We start from the raw sequence: 25,239 nt of genomic DNA, 5'->3' as shown, positions 1-25,239 counted from the left end.
GCTTTGTCCTTCACCATATCGTGTGTTGTATGGTGGAAGTCTGTAAGATGTCCCACGTTTCTTTTGCGGTGTATTTTTTCTTTTGCAGTGTCGAGCAATATGCCCTGCACAGCCACAATTATAGCATCGATCGTCGGACGGCAAACGTCTCTTTACCCGATCTTGGTACAGCACGTCCTCCACTATGTCACCCATGGCACAGGCCATCACTTGTTTCATCGGCGATCCTACACCATTTCCCCATTTTTTTCTTACCACTTCTTGGGCATGTATAGCCCACTCCATGAGATCAACCAGCCTTCCAGATCGGTGTTGGACATAATGTTTGCGAATTAAATCCCGAATTTCCGGTGTCAAATTCTGAAGAAATGTTTGTTTAAATTGGTTAACGTATATGGAGTCCTCATCGGCAGATTCAGGAATACAGCTGTGGTTTCTGAAAACATTTTCAAGGCGTCCCCTGAAGGTATTAACATCTTCGCCACATTGCTGTCTACATTGCTGAATCATGCCAGTTTGGTGATTTTTTTCCACAATTTTCTGATGTTCTCACACACTGATCTGCGTTGCGATGTCATCTCCTCATACGTCATGTTCTGTCCCGTTGAAGTTTTCCCAGTATTACACCCTTTCACTCGATTCCAATGATGCCCCAAACATCCCCTGAGAACCTTCAGTGTCTCTTGCCCATTTAGCTGATAAGAAGCACACAATTCCTCAAAATTCTCAGTCCAGCTTCCCACATTCTCAACAAAATCACCTAATCCTTTGCACGCTTCAGCTATGTCACTGTCACACCAAGGTCTATCGACAAAAATAGTTCGGTCGTGCAATCCTGTAGAATTCGAATTAGCCACTTGGACAAAAGGAAAAACTTCATAATCGCTTCCATCATTCACCTTAATATTATGCAATTGTTCAAGTGGGCACAATTGTTCAGAACGACTTACTTTGCTCCTGGTACGTGAGCTAACACCATCACTACCACAAGCAAATTGATCTGCAAAGTCAGGTTGCAATGACTGTATCCCCCCAGAGGGGGTCATGAGCGCTTCATGTTGCTGGTCTGCCCAAGTCACAGTTGGAGTCACCACCGGGGGGGGGGGGGGGGGCTACCCGCTCTCCCGGGGTAACACAATTGGTCTCCCTCCCTTTCAGAGCAAGAAGGAGGGGGAAGAGGAGGAGGGGGGCTGAGCCATCTGTTCCCCCCAGGCTCCGCTCCCAGGGCAGCACATAGCCCCTCCCCCCGGCCTCCCATGGGGGCTCTCTGTAGCCTGAAACAATGGCTGCTTTCCTTCCGCCATGAGGTCTGTCATCTGACAGGGACGTGCAACAGTCTCATCGTCAGAGCATTTTGGAAGACATTGCAGCAACCATAGCTCTCTCCTCTTTCTTAACTTGTTTCACGTCAAGCTCATTCTCTCTAATTTGTGCCTGTTCAAGCCACGTTTCACATGCCAAAATCACAGCACGAATCTTCCGTAGAGGTCTGCCAACCGCAGATGCCTCCTGGAGCTTCAAACGAAACATATCTTTCAATGGCTGCACTTGAAAAGCACCAGAAAATTCACCACGCTGCATCCATTTTTTACAATAAACTTTACATCCCGGAAACCTCTTCGTCATGAATTCAGTATCAGAATCAGAATCAGAATCAGAATCAGAATCAGAATCATCTTTATTGCCAAGTATGTAGAACACACAAGGAATTTGTTTCCGGTAGAACACGCTGCACTAGTATCGTTGTAAAAAAAACTGCTAAGTGGCACTATACAGTTCCATTTTGGCTACTGTTGAAAGAGTTCAAAGAGTTAATGGCTTGGGGGAAGAAGCTGTTTAAATGTCTGCTGGATTTGGTGCGCATGGAACGGTAGCGCCTGCCTGAGGGGAGTAGCTGGAAAAGGTGGTGGGCAGGGTGCGGAGGGTCCAGTAGGATTTTCCGCGCCCTAGTTTGGATTCTTGCAGTGTGCAAGTCCTCGAGAGTGGGTAGGGCGGTGCCAATGATTTTTTCCGCCGTCCTAACTGTCCGTTGAAGTCGGATTTTGTCCATTTTTGTGGCGGCCCCAAACCAAACGGTGATGGAAGAACACAGGATGGATTCGATGACAGCCGTTTAGAAATGTTGCAGCACCTCCTGTGGCAGGCTATGCTTCTTTAGCAGCCTCAGGAAGTACATTCTCTGTTGGGCCTTTTTCAGGATAGAGTTGGTGTTGACCTCATACTTCATGTCCTGGGAGACTGTGATTCCCAGGAACTTGAAGGTCTCAACGGTTGACACCAGGCAGTTGGATAGTGTGAGGGGTAGCTGAGCTGTGGTGATGGATGTTTCCTGAAGTCCACCATCATCTCAACTGTCTTGAGCGTGTTCAGCTCCAGGTTGTGACGGCTGCACCAGAGCTCCAGCTGCTCCACTTGTTGTCGGTACGCAGACTCGTCGCCGTCTTTGATGAGACCGATGACCGTGGTGTCGTCTGCGAACTTTATGAATTTGACAGCTGGGTGCGTTGAGGTGCAGTCGTTCGTGTAGAGAGAGAAGAGCAATGGAGAGAGGACGCATCCCTGCGGGGCTCCAGTGCTCGTGGTTCGTGTTGTGGATGATATATTTCCCAGTCTGACCTGTTGTGTCCGTCCTATCAGGAAGCTGAGGGTCCACTGGCAGATCGTGGGGGACACACCAAGCTGGAGAAGTTTGGGGATGAGGAGTTCTGGGATGATGGTATTGAACGCAGAGCTGTAGTCCACAAACAGGATCCTTGCGTAGGTTCCTGTGTTGTCAAGGTGGTCGAGGATGTGATGCAGTCCAATGTTGACTGCATCCTCCACAGACCTGTTTGCCCGGTAGGCAAACTGAAGAGGATCTAGCAGAGGTCCGGTGATGTTCTTTAGGTGGTTCAGCACGAGGCGTTCAAAGGACTTCATGACCACAGACGTCAGAGCAACAGGTCTATAGTCGTTCAATCCCGAGGGTGCTGGTTTCTTTGGAACTGGGACGATAGTAGACTGTTTGAAGCAGGATGGGACTTCACACTGCTCCAGGGATCTGTTGAAGATTTGTGTGAAGACCGGAGCCAGCTGGTCAGCGCAGACTCTCAGGCAGGAGGGGGACACTCTGTCAGGTCCTGCAGCTTTCTTGATCTTTTGCTGCTTGAAGAGCCGTCTAACGTCCAGTTCGTGGATCTGTAGGGCAGAGGGCAGAGATACGGTAGTTTCTGGTAATGGTGGGCAGACCGGGGAAATGGTGGTGTCCTTTTCAAATCGGCAAAAGTATGTATTTAACTCATCAGCCATACCGTTGTTGTACACTGCTTGGGGGGAAGGTAAACGATAATTTGTTATTGCTTTCAGGCCATTCCACACCGATGCATAGTCGTTAGCGGAGAACTGTTTGTTAAGCCTCTCCGTATCCCGGTGGATTGGGGTTTTCTTAGAAAAGATTGCCCCCATTGTCTCAATTCACCACAGTTCACCAACAATTTGCTCCTGTTGCCTTTTGTCCCAGCAAAGCACACACCCGCTGTGTCAACTCAAACAAAAGAAGACTCCCGCTGTGTCAACGTCTCCAACCAAGCGACGCGCTCACATATACACATGCACACACTCACACACATGCACTCACAAACGGCTCAAATGGCTTCACACCCGACCCCCTTTGTTCAAGAACCTTCTCTCACACAAAGAAACTTTTCCAGCTCACCACTCAGCAATAATCAGCCAAAATGAATGCATTAACATCAATGCATTAACATCACGGAAAATCCACGATCAATTGCAGCTGAATTTGAACAAAAAAAGAACACATAATCCCCTGGTTCAAAATTACTAAATTTTTCAATTTCATATTTTTTTTTTCCAGTTCTCGCACAGAAATAAATTCCAGGACACCCCTTGTGAAGAATCCTTTCTGGAAGATTTCGGTCTTATGCTTCGTTAGCCGGCGTACGGAGGCAAACTCAGAGACCCAAAATGGCGTCACTAGTCACACGCAAAAACTTTTTACGCATAGGCTCAGATTAGAATGATCCACCTTGACCAATGTAATCTGATTACAAGCCTGAGATGTGCAGATTAACCGTGAATAGAATTACGTTTTGGCCAGAAAGAATCCCACAATACATTCAAACAAAATGGCTGCGTGCTGGCATCACCCACCTGGAAAACTGGAAAAGGAGAAAGCCCACCACGCCGAAGGATAGGATCGTTTGGCTCGCGTGGTACCGTCACAAGCAGGGGCCACCATAAGAAAAATCCTTTGTCTCTCGTGATAAATCACAAGCAGGCCCCACCAGAGGAAAGAATCCTTTGTCTCTTGTCGACAGTTACAAGCCGGGACCCACCCCCCCCACCCTCACCGCTCCTGCGAATCTCACGACACGGGTCTGTGGCACCAATTTATGCTAGATTCTAATTCTTGTATCTCGTCCTGATTCTGGTTCGACGAAGCTTTCCGATGAAATACCAGCGGGGACCATAAATGGTGAACAGAAAAATTACTTTATTCTCGTAAATAATAGAAGAACATGTCTCGTCGGAGCGGGAAGCCAAGAGCGCTAAGACCGCCCCTTTTACCTAGTTTTATCACACAGCAGCGATGAGATTGTCCTATCAGCAACGGGAAAGGGGGTTGGAAGAACGTTAGACTGGAAATGAATACTTGTTGCATCTTACTGCTGCAACAAGTTATCTAATAAGCTACATACATCCATATAGACTAAACTAAACATGAAATAACATAGGATTTTTACGGATGTGTATAAAAACACTCTATCAACAGGAACACCATAAAACAGCCATCACAGACCACTGCAAAAGACAAACAAGAAAACTATGTTTTACTAATGTATCACTTAAATTTGCATATACTCTCAATAAATAGCTTGGCAGAGGGCTGCAGGATTTGGGCGTCTGTCATGAAGGACTATGTCCCCTGCCAGCAGTAAAAGACAATCTTCTTGTGTTCGAGTGTCCGATCGAATATCTCTGACACACACCCAACACCAAAAATAAAGTAAAAGCTAATCTGTTTGAAACAATTAGTCACAAACCAAAACAATACAGAAAATCCTCTGGGTTGTATTTTCTTCTCTTTAGTGTCTTAAAATAGTTCAGTGAAACAGTCTTGCAACAAGGGCAGAGCCTCGTGCCTTGAAAACCAAGCATCTCACTGCACATTTTTTCAGGAGTGTCATCTCATATAAACATTATGTTTACTCCTTACATCTTTAAATACATAGCACGAGACCATTGTGACATTTTGCAGATCTGATGGGTGCAATTCTACAATTTAAAGGAAATATTTATTTCATTTAATGATCAAGTTTAACAGAAATGCAAAAAAAAACATCAGTAGATCGGACAGAATAATATATATGTCGTGTCCATTTATATGTATTAAAAAACCCCAATAGTGTTTGTTTTTCTTTGATTTACAATAAGACAGGATCTGAAATAAAGCATCCTACTGATGTCACCGTTGTTAGGATTTAACGCAAGAATAAAAACCCCAGGTGAAGTTCCAGTGCATAGATTTAGTCCGCATAAAGATAATGTGCAATGTTTGAGACCGCAAGGAGAAATTGTAACATTTGTCTTCAGGAAACAACCCCAAGAAGCGTGAATGGATTGACGACGGTGAAATCAGGATCTGCGTTTAGATGTCCTGTATTGAGGAACATAACAGAGTTGTTTTTATTTTTTTGCGAATGGCATTTCATGAAGGCTCCACATCCAACGCTTCTCTCCTTGTCCCCATTTTTACATGGTTCTGGATAGACTGATTAGTATTTCTTCTTTAAGGGCTTGTGCGGCATACTAAATTTACAGATACATGACTTACAACGTGTGATTTGTACAACTACAACCAAAACTGTCAGAAAAAAAGACAAGTGACTCTTCTACGATGAACATCACAGTTATCTGACTGTGCCAGTGTTCCGTAAAGCATGTTGAGTTTGGAGTGTGTCATATACAAGTACCGTTAAATTACTTTCTCACTCTCACTCACTTCACAAATTACTTATTCAGTTGTTGATTTAAACCTTTGGAACAACACCCAACGTGTTGACGACCTTTTCAAAGGGCACCGGTAAGGCACATTAGGAAAAGCATGTGAATTGTAACCAAGTAAACAAGAAATATGTAACGTGAGCGTGCATGGCTCGTCAGCAGCCGGGAAAAGTACAGGCTTCTTCCTCTGAACCAACGTCTGCATGCCATCATCCCACCTTTCACCTGGAAACAAAAGTGGCATATAAATCACACAGAAATCTGAATGTGAGAGTAATTACAGAAAATTTAGAATAAGCGAAGAACTGAAACCCTGTGGCGTCACACGTGCGCACCGCGGCGCTGACGTGTGTACACCTTTGAAGTGCGCCTTTCAACCCTTTGCCATCTTTGATGTCTTTGAAGTCAGCCTGACGAAGGGTATATACGTAGCGCGGGACAGAGAGGTCGGGGGAAATCAAGGGGCAGATTCACTCGGACTCAGACACACACGCCCACACAGACTTGCAGAGACCCGCACAGCGTCGGACGGCGTTCACAGCACGACTTGCTCGACTCCACGCCACGATCAAGGACACATTGGGGACACATTACATCACCGTGTCACTTGCCTGGGAGATCTGACAACGAACCTACTGACGATTAAAGAGAAACATCAAACTCCCAACACTTCTCCTCATTTAGTGATTGTCAGCACAATCCAGTGTGTCATCTCCTCATTGGGTCTTTATTATGAATGTCTCATTGATAACTGACATTATCGTTTGTAAAATTGCCACACATTTTTTTGCTACTGATTCATTCTAGCAGTTTCATAGTATGTACTTTTGACATGAATGTGCAAACTAATTAACAATTACCAGTAATGAGATTAATTTCTGAAAAGACACTGGTCACATGAGCGATTTCTCCAAACAATTATGATTGTCTCTGTGTGCCCTGCTTGGCTATCAACTTGGTTCAGGGTGTCCCCCATCTACTGCCCGAGGACAGCTGGGATCAGGTCCAGCACTCCCCGCCACCCTTATGAGGATAAATTGGATCGAAAAATAAATGAATACTGGCACTGGCAGATATTTAGAATAACGTGTGGCCAATTGATATTGATCACAATTGTTGTGAGAAAACGCTCATGTGACTTGTGTCTTTTCAAGAATGAATCTCATTACATTAATTATTAATTCGTTTGCACATTTCTTTCAAAAGGCAACCGATCCAAGCTGTCTCTTGCCTCCTGCCCTATGACGGCTCGGATAGGCTCCGGCACCCCTGCCACCCTAATAAGGAGTAAGAAGTACGGATAATGGATGGACTTACTGTAAACATGACAAGGTGAAGTGCTACGCCCAGGTGAGATCATTTCAACAAATGAGGTCCGGGGCTATGAACTTTATTTAACTTCACCTTGTCAAGAATGGCGTTCCGAGTCAAGTTGAGGAAGGCAGTGCTGGAAAAATATTTTCCACTGCACAACTTAGTGTGTGAAATACTTTAAGGAGTCTCGAGACTTTGGATGGTGATTGGATCCCATGTCAAGAAAAACACACCTTTTTTGGATTGGATTGGATTTGCCTTTATTAGTCTCACAGTGGAGAAATTTACATTTCACAGCAGCAATGTGATGAAAGGAATGAAAGACGTCTTTTATGTCTTCACGGCTTTTTTTGTCAAGCGGAGTTATTTTGAAAGGTTTATGTTGCTTGGGTGGCGGGAGATGATCTCCTCACCTTTGAACTACTGTATGTACATCTTGTTTTGTCTCCATATTATCAATGAAGTTCCTTTCGTGACCACCTCCTCACTTCTGCATTTACTCGTAGCCATTCTTCCTTTACATAGTTGAGGTAGAATCAAAATGGGAGGGACCAAACAAACCAAAAGATGGCCTACATGTCGGGGCGATTGGTTAAATTGTGCATCTGCGAGGGATAATAGCGGAATTGCGCTAAAGTGCGGACGTCTGTTATCCCAGAAAATGTGAATGGATGAGTGACAAGGACAATGTACCTATGATAGCAAAAGAAAGCTTGTATTTGGAACCTGAAGGATAACTGTCACATCGACAGCGACTTAACAATGCCAAAAGTTTAAATGGCGTCATGGTTTTTACGTCATTGATTTGGCCGGTCATCATTTTAGCCCTGACGACCAAAATAAACAATACACATCTGAAGACATTGAAACCCAGTTGATACAATGCAAAAGCGCCCGCAAGAAGGCTACATGGCAGAAACAGTGTGTCACTATCTGGTTGGTGACCAACGAGTGGCGCTGTCGCCCCCCCCCTGCACCAGCATAGGTGTTGGTCGTTCCAATCAGTGGCAGTTAAAGGGACTCCCGGCACAACCATTCCTTGTCAGGTCATTGTATGTGTTTGCTTCACCCTTTCAGATTTTGTTCCTGCTGACTTTATTTAATACAATTTGTCAATTACACGCTGCTGCTCACTCCTGCCTGCTTTTTTTGGGATCCACCATCATCACCACCATTCAAACCGTGACACAATGCTTAATACACATGACAAATAAAAACCACTTGGACAATCGAATGGCTTCACATCCTTTTCATAAGCTCCAAATCAATTCTGTGTTCTACCTTCTTTGTCATTAAAGGCTGGTTTGGATTGAGGCTCACAGCTTCCCAGTCGTTGTCAACATCCATCTCGATGCTGCTGAAGTCACTCCGAATATCTTGAGCCAGTCTTGGACCGATGCTGAACATCAAAATTTTTAATTTTGAGCACATCTTCACTGTGGTTATTTGCCAGTTAATACAAGAGGTTTTGTGTCAACACCTCTTTGAGCTGGCCTGGGAAAGATGCAAAGCCTCTTCGGCAGACTCCATTCGGTATCGTTCATCTGCCAAACTCCGTTCTACCTCAAGTAGCCTAAAAAAGCAGAGCAAAGGAACAGTTATGGTCCACAATGCATTTGACAAAGTCCTGAAGTGGTATGGAAGACTATTTTTGCTGCATTTGAAAAACCATATTTAAAAATAGCTAGTCGAAGCACACTGTTCTTTTTTCAACTACAGTTCGGGTGAAGCATATATTGTTCTTAAAAGACATACACCAGAGTATATGCAATATTGTTTGTCGAAGAGCTTCAAACAAAAAAAGTACATTGAAATAAATGCCTTGAACCGTAAGAGGGCAAACCCGATAAATTGTGCAGCTCTCGTGAACACAAACGTGGATGCCTGCAATGCAGAGGTCACTGTTTAGGTACGACTCAGAGAATTAGATATTGCCAATGGCCTTCGGCTCCTCTCCTTCTGTGCAGAACATCAGCTGGTAATTACTAACACCGTCTTCCAAATGAAAGACAAGTTCAAGACCACTTGGCAGCACCCCCGCTACAAACATTGGTACCTCCTGGACTATGTGATTGTCCGTCATAAGGACATACAGGATGTCCTTATCACCCGTGCCATGCGTGGAGCTGAGTGTTGGACTGACCACCATATGGTCAGATGCAAACTCCTTATCCGCATACATACATACATACAAAGCTCTCCTGTCCTTTCCCACATCGCACACCCGGAAAGCAATATTTACCGAAGCAAGGGCAGCAACCCAGCGGGCACTCCGTGTCATGGAGGACACCTGGTGGTTGCAGAAGGGACATGAGATCCAATATCTGGCGGACTGTAACAACACCCAGGGTTTCTACAATGCCATCCAAGAACTGTATGGCCCTAGAAAGTGAACACTTGCTTCAGTGCAATCTGCTGATGGCTCTGTGCTCCTTAAGGACCGCTATGAGATCCTTGCTCGCTGGGTAAACCATTTTGAGACTCTTCTCAACACCACCAACCCCGTCAACTCAAACGTTCTGGACAATCTTCCATACCGGCCGCCAATCACAAGCCTCGACACCCCACCATCTTTTTCGGAGACCAGGCAAGCCATCATGAGCCTTGAGAACAACAAAAGTGCTGGACCTGATGGCATCCCTGCGGAAGTTTACAAACACGGAAGTTATCTCCTCACGCGCCGTCTGCACCTCCTTATACATAACATCTGGGAACATGGGAAGCTCCCGCAGGACTGGAAGGACGCTAACATCATTGTAGTCTACAAAAAGAAAGGGGACAAAACAGCCTGTGGGAATAGCCGAGGAATCTCTCTCCTCTCCACCGCAGGGAAAATTTTGGCCAAAATCATGCTCAGTAGGCTGGTCAAGCATTTCTCAGAGTCTGTGTTTCCAGAAACGCAGTGTGGTTTCCAGAGGACAAGATCCACCACAGATATGATTTTTGTATTAAGGCAGCTTATGGAGAAAAGCAGAGAACATCGCCTGGACCTCTACATAGCCTTCATAGATCTCAACAAAGCATTTGATACTGTCAATCGTGAGTTGCTATGGAAACACCTCTCCAAACTTGGAGTACCACCCAAGTTTCTTTGCGTCCTCCAGCAGCTGCATGACGGGATGCAAGCCAGAGTACTCTTCGGAGAGCTCCAGTCAGAGCTCTTCGGGGTGAACGCTGGGGTGAAGCAGCGCTGTGTTTTGGCTCCAGTGCTCTTTAATATCCTCCTCTCTGCCGTCACGTGCCTATTTCACAAAGGCATCGGACATGAAGATGGCATGCGGGTGGAGTACCGCCTCAATGGAAACCTCTTCAACATCAGACGGCTCCAGGCCCACACAAAGACAAATATCTGCTACATCTGCAAACTTCACTATGCTGATGACTGTGCTGTACTAGCTCAGAATCTATGCAGCATGCTCTCAACACCATTTCTAGCTTGTACCAGTCTTTTGGTCTCCAGATCAACATAAAAAAACAGAGCTCATGTTCCAACCTGTGTCTCCAACTCCCACACCACCCAGCCTTCACATCAATGGCATTTCACTAAATATAGTGAATCATTTTACCTACCTTGGCTCCACTTTGTCTTCCAATTGCTCCCTTGACATTGAAGTACAGAAACGTATAAATAAAGCCTCGTCATCATTTGGTCATGTACACAGCAGTCTTTACTAACCAAAACCTGAGAATTGGAACCAAGATTGCCGTATACAATGCAGTATGTCTGTCCACTCTCCTCTATGGGGCAGAAACATGGACCGCATACCGCCGGCACATTACCACCCTTGAGGCCTTTCACATCCGGAGCCTGCAGAAGATCCTTGGCATGTCCTGGGAAGATCGAGTGCCCCACTCATCCTTCAGTGCACAAATTCCATCTGCATGGAAGCGGCAGTTGCAAAGAAACACCTTCGGTGGATTGGACACACCATCTGCATGCCCGATCACCGCCTGCCCCGCCAAGTCCTCTATGGACAGCTGATGGACGCAAAGCGCTCTGCAGCGGGGCAAAAGCGACGCCTCAAGGACTACACCAGGGACCTCCTCAAACGAGCCAACATCAACACCATGTAGCTCGAAACTTTGGCCTTCAACCGACAAACCTGGCAGACCACTTGCGCCAGGATAGTCTCTGAAATACATCAAATCCACCAAGTCAGACAATTAGAGAGACACATTCAACGGCGTCCCCGCTCCCACACACACCAACATACACACCCCCCGCTCCCACACACACAAAAACACAAACACACACACATCCGTTCCCACACACACCATGCACACACACACACACACACACACACACACACACACACACACACACACACACACACACACACACACAAACAAACAAACAAACTGGTAAAAATCCAGCCAAACTAACAGAATGAAAGTCAACTTTACGGGTCCATATGCAAGGTTACTGCTAGGTAGCCTGCACACTTCTCATTAGCTTGCATGTTTGCTTTCTGCTGTCTCTCGCAGAAGTATATTGATGCTAACGTAGCATGGGGCTTGTCAAAGTGCCACTGACATTCGACTTTTTCATCAATGGTATTGTTTCAATGCAAATCAGAATCACGGCAGAACCTTTTCTCTCCACAAAGGCGAATCATTTGGTCCATTCAACCTGAAGTGTGCAATACTCGTCATCTTTTTTACTCGGGCTTATTCAAAAAGTGGTGTTTATCTGTTTCGACATCAACGGCACCTAGGTCAGTATCATCCAATTAAAATTGCGCTTTCAGCCAACTGCACCCCAAACAGGAAATGAACAGTGAAAAAGCGAGAATACGTTTTTAGTCTTATCTGCAAGTCAGATCCAATCATCAAAATAACCATATATGGCTCGGTTCCCGACCCCTCGATTTAAGTAAATAAACTTAACCCTTTGCTGCCTGAATTATGATACTAATGGATATAATAACATACTAGTAGCTTCCTTATTATTTTTCAATAATGTAGAAAATTTTATAACGTGCCTAATTTGGCACAATCGTCATGAAAGGCCTATATTGAGTGGGTGCCTTTTTTGGAACATATGTCAAGTGCGACTTCAAAGATTAGACTTTTACCCATATGACAGCTTTTTATTAAAATAATAAAATACATACAATATTTACATAAAATACATACATAATTTACATAAAATATTTATATAATGTTTACATAAAAATACATAGTTCCTTTACAGATAAAGAAAACTAGCTAATAACCATGGAATAAAGCAAAGCAGTTTTTGTGATGATTCAAACAAAGATTTACATTGCATTTTTTTTTTGCAGTAAATATTAGTTTTCACCGAGCATGTGCCATGATTGCACCTGTTGCGGTTCTTTGCAACATATGGAACATGAGCTATGTTGTCAAACCGAATACTGTATCATCGGAGGGAAAATAACCTCAATGTGTTTTAGCTGCGGTTCAGCTGAACAATTGATTGAGCCTCACTGTACCGCAACACCATATTTTTCTTGTTGCCAAATGTTAGAGTAAGGGGATAGATGTAAACCAATTATCAAAATGCAATCGATGATTCTTTCCTGGTTGGATGTTTTGAGCCAAATGGAGCACAACATTTGAGGTCACTTTCAGATCGGGAACCTTGGAGTCACTGACTGGATCTATCGTTCCTGTATTTGGAATGCATACATGTAGCAATCATAACCTGCCAGCACAAACAACTTGAACCCCCAGTTCATTGGTGTATTTGGTAGACACTGCTTGTGTGTAAATCTACCTTCATAGAGTACAATTTGTTCATCAATTGACAAACGCTGTGATTTGGGTAATTCTTGAAACTTTTATCATTGGCCTTACTTTGTGCAAGGGATCATAATTTGGGCTTCCCCGAGTCCCTCGTTTTGTGTTGTCTGCTATACGCAAGTTCCTTTTAATAATTTCGAAGCGATCCCTTGACATACAGTACATTCTGCAGCATAATCAGTTCGTGGAGATAGCGTTCAAGCCCAATGCATCCGAGTGTTTGGTCATTTAGAGATTGAGAAACAATATATCAATCCCCGCCACTTCTTAAGCTCTTCTTTGGCGAGACACAGGGGCGTATTGATGTCATTTTGCATTGCATAGAATTTCGACTGTTCGACAATAATAGCCATCATTTTTTCATCCAAAATCCTTTGAAAATATTTGACTAGTGATAGAAGTTCATCAATGCAACAGTCACGACTGTGTCCGATGCCAAAATGTCTTCATCAACATGGTCATCTATTTCATTATCATCAGGATCTGGAAAGATATACAGTACATGGGTATTTTAGAAAAAAAAAACATATAGGCACAGCAAGATTCAAAAAAGCAAAAACTATACCGCCCATTTGATGTCAATGCTCTTATCTTACTGTGAAATTGGCATCTCTTTCCTTACATTACATCACAAACAGAACTTCAGTCCTTTCAGATGCTTTATCATCTAGTCACTGTACTGTATTTGAGAATGTGAAATGCACATACGGTAGTGGGGACTATTTTGTCCACTAGGTGGCAACAAAACCTTACATAACACAAGTGGCAATGCAACCTATTACGTTCTTCAAAACAATCATTTCTACATTTTCTGATTACAAATTCTTTCTCTCAGATGATTTTAGTTGACATGCCAATCTAATGTCCTCAAGGCCTTCAGAAGTAATTCTGCTGTCTTTGATTTGCCCCAAATAAAATATAGACTTTTAGCTTATCCTGTAATTTTTTTCACAGAAACTTGTAAAAAAAACATATGGACCTCCGTTTAAATAATTAGATTGAGGATGCAAAGCTATGAGGTACAGCTATTAGTGTAAAACGCACCATTCACTTACAATTAGTCACATCGGGTACCAAGTCAGGATCAACAATACCATCATGAAAATAGCGTTAGCACGCCGAATGTTCCAAATACGGGACACTACTTATTTTTAATATTTCTTGGTAAATAAACAAGTTAGCGTTAGTTTATGCATTTCAGTATCAAGGTAAACCTCTTCTGAATAGCTCATAAAATCGTCACAACATATACTTACGTGATATTTGATCCATGATGATAAATAGAAGCAGCTTTGAAGATGGAGGAGCGCACGTTGTGTTGCGCAAGAAGGAGATGATGTCACTGACGCTCTTAAAGGCAAAGCTGCACATAACCTGTTATAAAGGGACATGTAACTTGTGCTGCATCACTTCCAATCGGCACTTGAACTGCTACCTTTAAATTTCTCGATCTATAAGCATTTATCTTTAGTGTACCGAATTTGACCCAATCGTCCGTAAAGGGTTAAAAGGTGAAATGAATACAATTACACTCATAACATGCATTGCAAGATATGTCAAGCTTTTATTTGTTAGAATTTTTGTAATTAAGGCTTACAACTTATGAAAACTGCAAAATCAGAGTCTCAAAAAATTAGAACATCGCATGAAATAAACAGAAAAATGAGTTTAAATAAATGAAATGTCAGTCATGACAAAAGTTTTTTTGTGTACTCAGTACTTTGTTGAGCGCCCATTTTCCTGAATTACTGCTTTGTTGCGGCGTGTGGCACTGTTTAGGTGTTATGGAAGACCAGGATGTTTCGATCGTGGCCGTCAGTTCTTTTGCATTGCTCGATCTCAGCTTTGTCATCTTCCTTTTGACGATGGCCCATACATTTTTGATGGGGTTGAGGTCAGGTGAGTTCATGATTATACTTTTCTGATGACAAACATTTCATTGACTTAAACTCATTTTTCTGTTTAATTCATGTTATATTCTATTTTTTTAGACTGATTTTGATAAGCCTTAAAAATTAGAATTCTAACAAATCTCAGCTTGAAATATCTTGCAATGCATGTTATGCATATATAATTGTATTCATTTCACCTTTTAAGTTGAATTACTTAAATGAATGAAGTTTTTCACAATATTCTAATTTTCTGAGGATGTGGTGAGTCTGTAGTTGAATGAATATTGAGAAAACTGTGTTTAGGTGCTACTGTTTGGCTTAACAAGATTATAGCAATTTCTTAATAGTGATTGACTTGTTCATGTCCTGGTGTAAAGAGAGTACAACAACTGAGATCATTATTTTTTTTCTGATGAGAAAAATCTGACATTTTTTCGGAGAGACCATCCAGCAATACACTATGTGTTAGTAGAAAAAAAATGCGACAAAATATTTGCTGTTTGTTATTCTGTCAATGACTTTTACAAAGATGAAAAATGCGAAACAAATCTGAGCGATGTCACCTTTCTTGGAGCTGACCGACTTCAATTGTTTGGGCAACAGTGTTGTTCCTTTCCTGAGGACCTCTGGTAGCTTCTTCTAAATTGACTGAAGCCTGAAAGGCAGGTAAACACAATACTATTAATTTTTGAAAGACTCAAAACAACATTTTGCTAAATAGATGAAAAGAAACACGAATTCTACAAGCATCAAAACGAGTGTAGTCGAACAGCAGCAATGCAATTGATTGTGATCACTCTTTCTTGATATAAAATCAATCGCAGAACAACTAAGTGGATATCTTTGAGATAATGGCCATCGCAACATTTATATCTTCAAAAACTAAGAATGGAAGATCATTTGGAGTGAGCATCTTAACAACTTTTACCTGAGCCTGGTTTTGCATTTCCAGCCAGTGGAATCGATTTTGGGTGTCCGTCAGGGGTTGGGACACGGCAAGTAGCTGAGCAGCCACAGCGGCCTTTTCCTCCACCGCCTGCTGTAGCTGTGAATGTGGACAGGAACATTGACATGAACACGGTTTGCTACATTTTATCTCTGAAACAAACTGATTGGGGATAATGATGACGATAAAAGATACAGGGCAACAGCTCAGATCACAAACTGCAATTGTCGACTGCTGAGCACTAAGAAATTCCGGTGATGCAGGTCACGCGCAACCATAGGTACAAGATTAACCTGATTTATTTTAGCTATTTTTTATGCTTGTGAAAATAAGAGTGATAGGATGATTAGGGTGAGGTGTACATTAACACAATAAATATTGTACAAACATGCAAAGACACACAAAATGGTTGTTTTCAGAAAATAATCACAAAACCTTTATTCGTCCCACAATGGGGAAATTTGCAGTCCACAGCAGCAATTTGAAAGGGGATTGCGGTGGGGGGTGGGGGGGTTAAAGGATAGAAAACAAGATATTCTTTGCATAGTAAAATAATCGATGAAAAGGTTTCTTCAGCCGTCATGTGTACTTCTTTGAAGGTGTCAGATGTTTCGCTTCCCATCCAAGAACCTTCGTCAGCAACTAGTCTTACTGGTAGTTTCGGCCCTATATATATATATATATATATATACATACATACACACACACACACATGCGGCTGGATAGCTCAGTTGATATGCGGCTGGATAGCTCAGTTGATAAGGCATCGGTGTGGCATACGGGAGACGAGGGTTCGAATCCCACTTGGGGCAGAGATGAAATGAGCACAAAACATCATCCAGTTTGAGTCCTTGGGCAAGACCCTTCATGCTAATGCCTACCTCATACAATGATGAGAGACAATAAATCGAATGACATGGCTCAGACGTCGCCCGGCCAAACAAAAGTCAAAGTCAAAGTCAGCTTTATTGTCAAATATGCTAATATGCATGACATACAGCACAGATGAAATTGATGTCCTCTCGGACCCAGCGTGCAAAACAATCAAAGCACTTATAACATGGCTAAAAAGACATACAATTGACAACAGACAATACATGTAATTTCTGTATGTAAAGTGTGTCTGGAAAGTGAGGCAGTGACGTAGGTAAAGTGAGGTAGTGACATATGTAAAGTGAGGAAGTGACGTATATAAAGTGACATAATGTAGTAATGCAAAAACACACAACAAGAAAGGGTTGAAGTGAGGTCTTTAGAAAAAAATGAGAAAGAACAAAAAAAATAGAGTTCAGGATTATCGTACAGCATGTAGCGTGTACTCAGAGTTTGGTGAGTGTGGCAGTGGGAATGGGCAGGCTGGGCAGGGCTGGGAGGGAGTTGAGTCTCCGGACTGCCTGGTGGCAGAAACTCTCCTTGAGCCTGCTGGTCTTGGCTCGGAGACTCCGCAGTCTCCTACCTGATGGCAGCAGGCTGAAGAGGCTGTGGGAGGGGTGTGTGGGACTGCCAGCGATCCTGATGGCTCTGCGGGTGAGGCGGGTGTTGTAGATGTCCTGAAGGTGGGGGAGAGAGACACCGATGATCTTCTCAGCTGTCCTCACGATGCGCTGCAGAGTCTTACGGCAGGACACGGTGCAGGCGCCGTACCACACGGTCATACAGCTGGTCAGGATGCTCTCGATGGTACCGCGGTAGAAGGAGGTCGTGATGGGGGTCGGGGGTCCAACTCTTTTGAGCTTGCGGAGGAAGTACAGGCGCTGGTGGGATCTCTTGGCCATTGATGCCGTGTTGTGGCTCCAGGACAGGTCTTCAGATATGTGCACTCCAAGGAACTTGGTGCTGCCCACTCTCTCCACTGCAGCACCGTCGATGGTTAGTGGAGCATGCTGGGGGCGCACTCTCCTGAAGTCCACAACAATCTCCTTCGTCTTCTCCACATTCAGATGGAGATTGTTGTCCTTGCACCACATGGCCAGGCGGCTGACCTCGCCCCTGTAGGCTGTCTCCTCGTCGTTGTTGATGAGGCCCACCACAGTCGTATCATCCGCAAACTTTATGAAGAGGTTGGAGCTGGGTGATGATGGTGAGCAGTCGTGCGTGAGCAGAGTGAAGAGGAGGGGGCTCAACACACACCCCTGGTGGGACCCTGTGTTCAGCGTGATGGTGCTGGAAGCGTTGTCGCCAACTCGGACTGCCTGTGGTGTCCCCGTCAGGAAGTCCAGAACCCAGTTGCACAGGGAGGTGCTGATCCCCAGTTTACTCAGTTTATCGGTGAGCAGTTGGGGGATGATTGTGTTGAATGCTGAGCTGAAGTCGATGAACAGCATTCTGACGTAGGAGTCTCTGGTCTCCAGGTGGGTGAGCGCTGTGTGGAGAGCAGTGGAGATGGCATCATCGGTCGAGCGGTTGGGCCGATATGCAAACTGGAAGGGGTCATGGTTGGGGGGGAGGGCAGCCTTGATGTGGTTCATAACGAGCCGCTCGAAGCACTTCAATACTAATAATGAGGATGGGAGTGAGTGCGACCGGGCGGTAGTCATTGTGGCAGGTGGGGGACGACTTCTTAGGGACCGGGATAATGGTGGTGGCTTTGAGGCACGTGGGTTGGCATGGTTGAAATCGCCAGCCAGGATAAGGAAAGCATCTGGGTGGGCTGTCTGTTGCTCGCTGATGTGCTGGTAGAGTTCATTCAAAGCCGCGCTCCTGTTGTTAATTGAGCTCGGGGGGAAGTAAACTGCTCCCAGCAGTATGGCACTAAATTCCCTCGGCAGGTAGAATGGCCGACATTTTATGCCCATAAGCTCCATCAGTGGTGAACAGTGTTCGCATACCACTGGCATCACTGATGTAAACACAGAGTCCCCCGCCGCGAGTCTTTCCCCCCCTTGACGAGCGCTCTGTCTGCCCGGAAGCTACTTAGCTGGGGTAGCCGGAAGGCACTGTCCGCCATGCTGTCGGTCAGCCATGTTTCCACAAACACAAGGGCACAACACTCACCCACGGTCTTGGAAGTTGAGCTGAGAAGTCTGATGTAGTCCATTTTATTGTCCAGCGAGCGCACGTTAGCCAACGTGATGGTAGGAATGGACGGCCGGTGATCAATCCATGCTTGCGTCGCACTTCTGCTTCAGCTGGTTTTGGTTGTAAAAATGAACTGCCGATGTCGAGCAGAACCTCACGGGAGTAGGTAAGCCTCGGGTGTAGCGAGGCAAACTGAGACAGACATTTACACGAGTGAGACAAACATAATAAAAACGAAAAAAACAATTTGCTGGGAGAGAGAGGAGCCGCTGCGTGTGCACGCGCCACCATCTTGGGAAAAAAAAAAAAAAAAACAAGGTCTGCGTCGGGTGCTGGGGAACCAGAGCACCTTGATGAAAAATGGGCTACTGGAACAAAGCAGAGATGGACGAGATGCGATAACATGGCTTTGTTGGAATGCTAACATTCCAACGAATGTGAGAAGGAGGTCACACATAACAGCAGTGCACAATGGCTGGTGACTCTGAAAGAGGAGCACAGCAACCTCCCTGAACAGAATCCAGTTACCATCACAGCAGCAGACATACAAGAACGAGTCTCAGGTATGAAAAACTGGACGGCACCAGGCCCGGTTATGGTCCACACCTACTGGCTGAAGAAACTCACAGCACTCCACGAGCGCCTAGCAGCACAAATGAACCAGTTGCTGATGGATGGTACTCATCCAGGATGGCTAACCGAAGGGCGAACAATCCTGATCATGAAGGATTACCTTCCAACTATCGGACAAGCAACCCTAGTCAGAGGGGTTACATGCGGAGAATGGGAGCTGAATGGTTACTTCGAAACCCATAGTCACGGTTGACCACGAAACAACTAGTAGCTCAGTGTTCCAATATCCACAAACGGCAATTGCTATCACAACTTGAGATTGATGAGGTACAACACAAATTCCGAGGTGAAGGGCCCCAGGCTGCCACATCAGAGGAAGAAGTTCAACCAGAGATTGGGAGGCAAGCCCCAATGAATGATGAGATTGGTAAACCAGCCTCAATGAATGAAATGCTGTGCGAAGCAGCAACTGACCTGAGAGATAAGATCATGGCAAGAATGAATACTGGGCAACTAAGAAACCGATTACAACGGCTATGTAAAGCACCACCTGAAAGTCTCATGGAAACTGTGAATGCAGCACTGAGAACGATCCCGACCGGAACAATCACGGAAACCAATGAGCTGATACACGCTTCAGCATCAGTGATCCTAGAGATGCTTGGCTACAAGAGCAACCATGAGCAAATTTCCCCATTGTGGAACGAATAAAGGTTTTCTGATTCTGATTCTGATGAGAGCCACAAGATTCATTACCCACCATGGAAAAGACGGTTGGAGGCTAAGATCAAGGCGGCTCAGAAAGATGTGAGTCAATTCACGGAGACCCAGAGAGGTGTGAAGAAAAGGCCAATACCCGAGAGGTACATGCAGATAACCATACCTGAAGCACTCGAAACTGCCAAACAAAGGCTCCAGCCTTGTCCAGTCGCCTAAAGAGGTACACGAAAGAGAATGAGGCCAGAACAATAAACAGGCTGTTCGCAACACAACCTGCGAAAATGTACGCTCAGTGGCAGGGTTCTAACAGCAGAGCAGACCCTCCAAGGCTGGAAACTGAAAGATACTGGAAAGGCATATGTGAGAAGGAGGTCACACATAACAGCAGTGCACAATGGCTGGTGACTCTGAAAGAGGAGCACAGCAACCTCCCTGAACAGAATCCAGTTACCATCACAGCAGCAGACATACAAGAACGAGTCTCAGGTATGAAAAACTGGACGGCACCAGGCCCGGTTATGGTCCACACCTACTGGCTGAAGAAACTCACAGCACTCCACAAGCGCCTAGCAGCACAAATGAACCAGTTGCTGATGGATGGTACTCATCCAGGATGGCTAACCGAAGGGCGAACAATCCTGATCATGAAGGATTACTTTCCAACTATCGGCCAATAACCTGTCTCTCCACAACATGGAAGCTCATGTCAGGCATCATTGCGGCTAAGATAAGTGGACACATGGATCAATACATGAGCAAAGCACAGAAAGGCATTGGTAGAGATTCTAGAGGTGCCAAACATCAGCTGCTGGTTGACAGAACAGTCGCACAAGACTGCAGGTCCCGACATACCAACCTGTGCACAGCCTGGATCGATTACAAGAAAGCATATGACTCGATGCCACACACATGGATCACTGAATGTTTGGAGTTGTATAAGGTCAACAGGACCCTGAGAGCCTTCGTTGCAAACTCGATGAGGATGTGGAAAACCACACTTGAAGTCAATGGCATGCCACTAACGCAAGTGTCCATCAAACGTGGCATATACCAAGGTGATGCACTCTCCCCACTGCTGTGCTGCATAGGACTGAACCCCCTCAGCCAGATAATTGCCAAGACAGGCGATGGATACCGCCTCAGAAATGGAGCTACGATCAGTCACCTCTTCTACATGGATGACATAAAGCTGTAAGCTAAGAGCGAAAGGGACATAGACTCCCTGATCCACACAACCAGGATCTACAGCAGTGATATCGGGATGTCATTCAGGCTGGAGAAATGTAGTCGGATGGTGACTAAGAAGGGCAAGGTAGTCCACACTGAAGGGGTCTCACTCCCTGAAGGAACAATAGCAGACATTTAAAACAGCTACAAGTACCTTGGTATACCACAGGCCAATGGCAACCTCGAACTAGCAACAAGGAAAGCGGCTATGACCAAATACCTCCAGCGGTTGAGGCAAGTCCTCAGAAGCCAGCTCAATGGCAAGAACAAGACCCGGTCAATAAACAGCTATGCCCTGCCAGTGATCAGATACCCTGCAGGAATAATAAGGTAGTCAAAGGAAGAGATTCAGACCACGGATGTTAAGACCCGAAAACTCCTCACCATGCACGGAGGGTTCCATCCCAAGTCCAGCACCCTGAGACTGTACACAAGCCGTAAGGAAGGAGGCCCGGGACTAGTGAGTGTAAGAGCCACTGTCCAGGATGAAACATCCAAGCTCCATGAAAACATCAAAGAGAAGGCTCCAACGGATGATGTACTCAGAGAATGTCTCAGACAATGGGGAACAGAGGATGAGGTGCTGGACGAGGGACAATCATGGAATCAGGAAAAGCCACTACATGGGATGTACCTCCGAACCATAACAGAAATGGCTGATCTCAAGAAGTCCTATCAGTGGCTAAAGAGGGCTGGCCTAAAGAACAGCACAGAGACACTCATCCTGGCTGCTCAAGAGCAGGCCCTGAACACCAGAGCCATAGAGGCAGGGATATACCACAACATGCAAGACCCAAGGTGTAGGTTGTGCAAAGAAGCACCTGAGACAATCCAACACATAACTGCAGGGTGTAAGATGCTGGCAGGGAAAGCCTACATGGAGCGCCATAACCAGGTGGCTGGCATAGTCTACCGAAACATCTGTGCAGAGTATGGACTGGAAACCCCAAGGTCAAAATGGGTAACACCTCCCAAGGTAGTAGAGAATGAACGAGCAAAGATCCTGTGGGACTTCCAGATACAGACTGACAAGATGGCAATGGCCAACCAACCAGATATCGTGGGCATAGATAAAGGGCAAAGGAAAGCCGTTGTCGTGGATCTAGCGGTGCCGAGTGATGGAAACATCAGAAAGAAGGAACATGAGAAAATGGAGAAATACCAAGGGCTTAGAGAGGAGCTGGAGAGAGCCTGGAAGGTAAAGGTGACAGTCGTGCCTGTGGTGGTCGGAGCACTCGGACCTCCTAACTCGACGAGTGGTGGCAACAGATCCCGGGAACAACATCAGATATCTCGGTCCAGAAAAGCACAGCACGGATATTGCGCAGAACCCTCAAGCTTCCTGGCCTCTGGTAGAGGACCCGAGCTAAAATGGGGGACAGACACCATCCATGAGGGGTGAGACGAGGATTATTTTATATATATATATATATATATATATATATATATATATATATATATATATATATATATATATATATATATATATATATATATATATATATATATATATATATATATATATATATATATATACAGTAAAGTCTCGTTATATCGATACTTTTTTCGGACTCCCTTGAATATCGATATAACGAGACTTACTACTATATATATATATATATATATATATATATATATATATATATATATATATATATATATCCCTACTGTCCAGACATGGCGGTGCCGGACTCTGCTATGATAGGTCCCTGCTCTCAGGTTGGGGGTAGCAGAGGACTAATCCCTGTGGCTCCACTGATAGCTTCATTTACAGTACTCTCTTTTTTTTTTTTTTTTTTTTTTTTTTTTTTTCAAAAAAAGACTATCAACATTGCAGAGATAATACTAATGGTTCTCAATCGGCAGTAAATATGCACCTAAAAGCTCGCAACCACTCATTTGACGACAATGAGGTTAATATCTTAGTGAAAGAAAATAGCTGGTTTGAAAGGTGAGTAAAAGAAATTATTTTCATAAAACAGTAAAATCCTTCCCTTAACCGTAATGGTGGGGTGAGGTTCAATTTGGATCGTTTGTACAATAGAATGCTTAGGCAACATGGGATTAGTCATGCCGATGAGGTGATACTAAGGCAAATTGGGCGATCAGGCCAGTCATCAGTGGGGACAATAGAAGCTATCAGTGGAGCCACAGGCATTAGTCCTCTGCTCCCCCCAACCTGAGAACAGGGACCTATCATAGCAGAGCCCGTCACCGCCATGTTTGGACAGTAGGGATATATATATATATATATATATATATATATATAGGGCCGAAACTACCAGGAAGACTTTAGTCGCTGACGAAGCTCCTTGGATGGGAAGCAAAACGTCCGACACCTTCAAAGAAGTACGGATGACGGCTGAAGAAATCGTTTCATCGATGGACAATTCCTGTACGACTGAGAGCTTACACAGACATAGTAAAATAACAATGCCAACTGCATACTGTAAATGTGCAAAACCGTTTCATTAAAAAAAAAAAAAAAACTACCTCCTCCACTCCGCGTTGCTGCACCTGAAGAATGCTGGGAGCACGGTGAGGATCACGTTCTTCGATTTCTCCAGTGCCTTCAACACCATCCAGCCAAATCTACTGAGGGACAAGTTGCGGCATGCCGGAGTCGATCACCACTTTACATCCTGGATTACAGATTACCTCACAAACATGCCACATTATGTGAGGGTAAAGAACTGTGAGTCGGACAGGCTTCTCTGCAGCACCGCAGCGGACAGTCTTGGCTCAATTCCTGTTCACCCTCTACACCTCGGACTTCAACTACAACACCCCAACCTGCCACATTCAAAGGTTCTCTGACGACTCAGCCATTGACGGCCTCATTACAGAGGGAGAGGATAGGGAGTACAGGGGACTGACAAAGGACTTTGTGGACTGGTGAAGGCAGAATCACCTCCAGATCAACACCGGGAAAACCAAGGAGCTGGTGGTGGACTTCTGCAGGAATCAATCCTCACCTGCACCGTTGAACATCCAGGGTTCAGACATTGAGAGGGTGACCTCCTACAAGTACCTGGGTGTTACTCTCAACAATAGGCTGGAATGGGCTACAAACACAGATGCCCTAATCAAAAAGGGACAGAGTCGCCTCTTCCGACTTACGAAACTGAGGTCTTTTGGAGTTCAGGGGTCACTCCTAAAGACTTTCTATGACTCTGCGGTGGCCTCAGCCATCCACTATGGAATTGTCTGCTGGTCAAGCAGCATCATCACCCGGGACAGAAAAAGACTGCAACACCTTGTCAAGAGGGCCAGTTCTGTCCTGGGCTGCTCGCTGGACTCTCTGGAGGAGGTGGGCAACAGACGGACGCTAGCTAAACTAAAAGCTATGATGGACAGCCCCTCTCACCCCCTCCTGCCCACCCTGACAGCACTGGGTAGCCCCTTTAGCCAGATATTATTACACCCGCGCTGCAAGAAGGAGAGGTACCGCCGCTCGTTCCTACCGACTGCTGTCAGGCTTTGCAATTCAGTGATCACATGTGAAAAAAAACTGCACACTTGTATATATGGGTTGATGCAATAATTCAATGTGCCTCTCTTGACACTTGCACAATGTTCAGTTTTTTTATGAAACGGTTTTGCACATTTACATTTGCACAGTATACAGTTGACAGTTTTATTTTGTTATGCTCAGAATATCTTGTTTTCTATCCTTTCACCCCCCACCCCATCCCCTTTTAATTGCTGCTGTGGACTGCAAATTTCCCCATTGTGGGACGAATAAAGGTTTTCAGATTCTGATAATTCTTTATGCCTCCA

General features: G+C 44.8%; 1 pseudogene; it reads right to left on the bottom strand.

The window, feature by feature from the left end:
* Positions 1-6,069: 6,069 nt before the first annotated feature.
* The window catches only part of LOC148900223 (uncharacterized), a 34,561-nt pseudogene continuing 15,391 nt past the window's right edge, over positions 6,070-25,239 (bottom strand).

Source organism: Hippocampus bargibanti, linkage group LG03, assembly GCF_051943395.1.
Source record: "Hippocampus bargibanti isolate YZ-2025 linkage group LG03, ASM5194339v1, whole genome shotgun sequence".
NCBI lineage: Eukaryota > Metazoa > Chordata > Actinopteri > Syngnathiformes > Syngnathidae > Hippocampus > Hippocampus bargibanti.
Note: the sequence above shows the minus strand (reverse complement) of the source record. Positions and strands in the feature narration are given on the sequence as shown.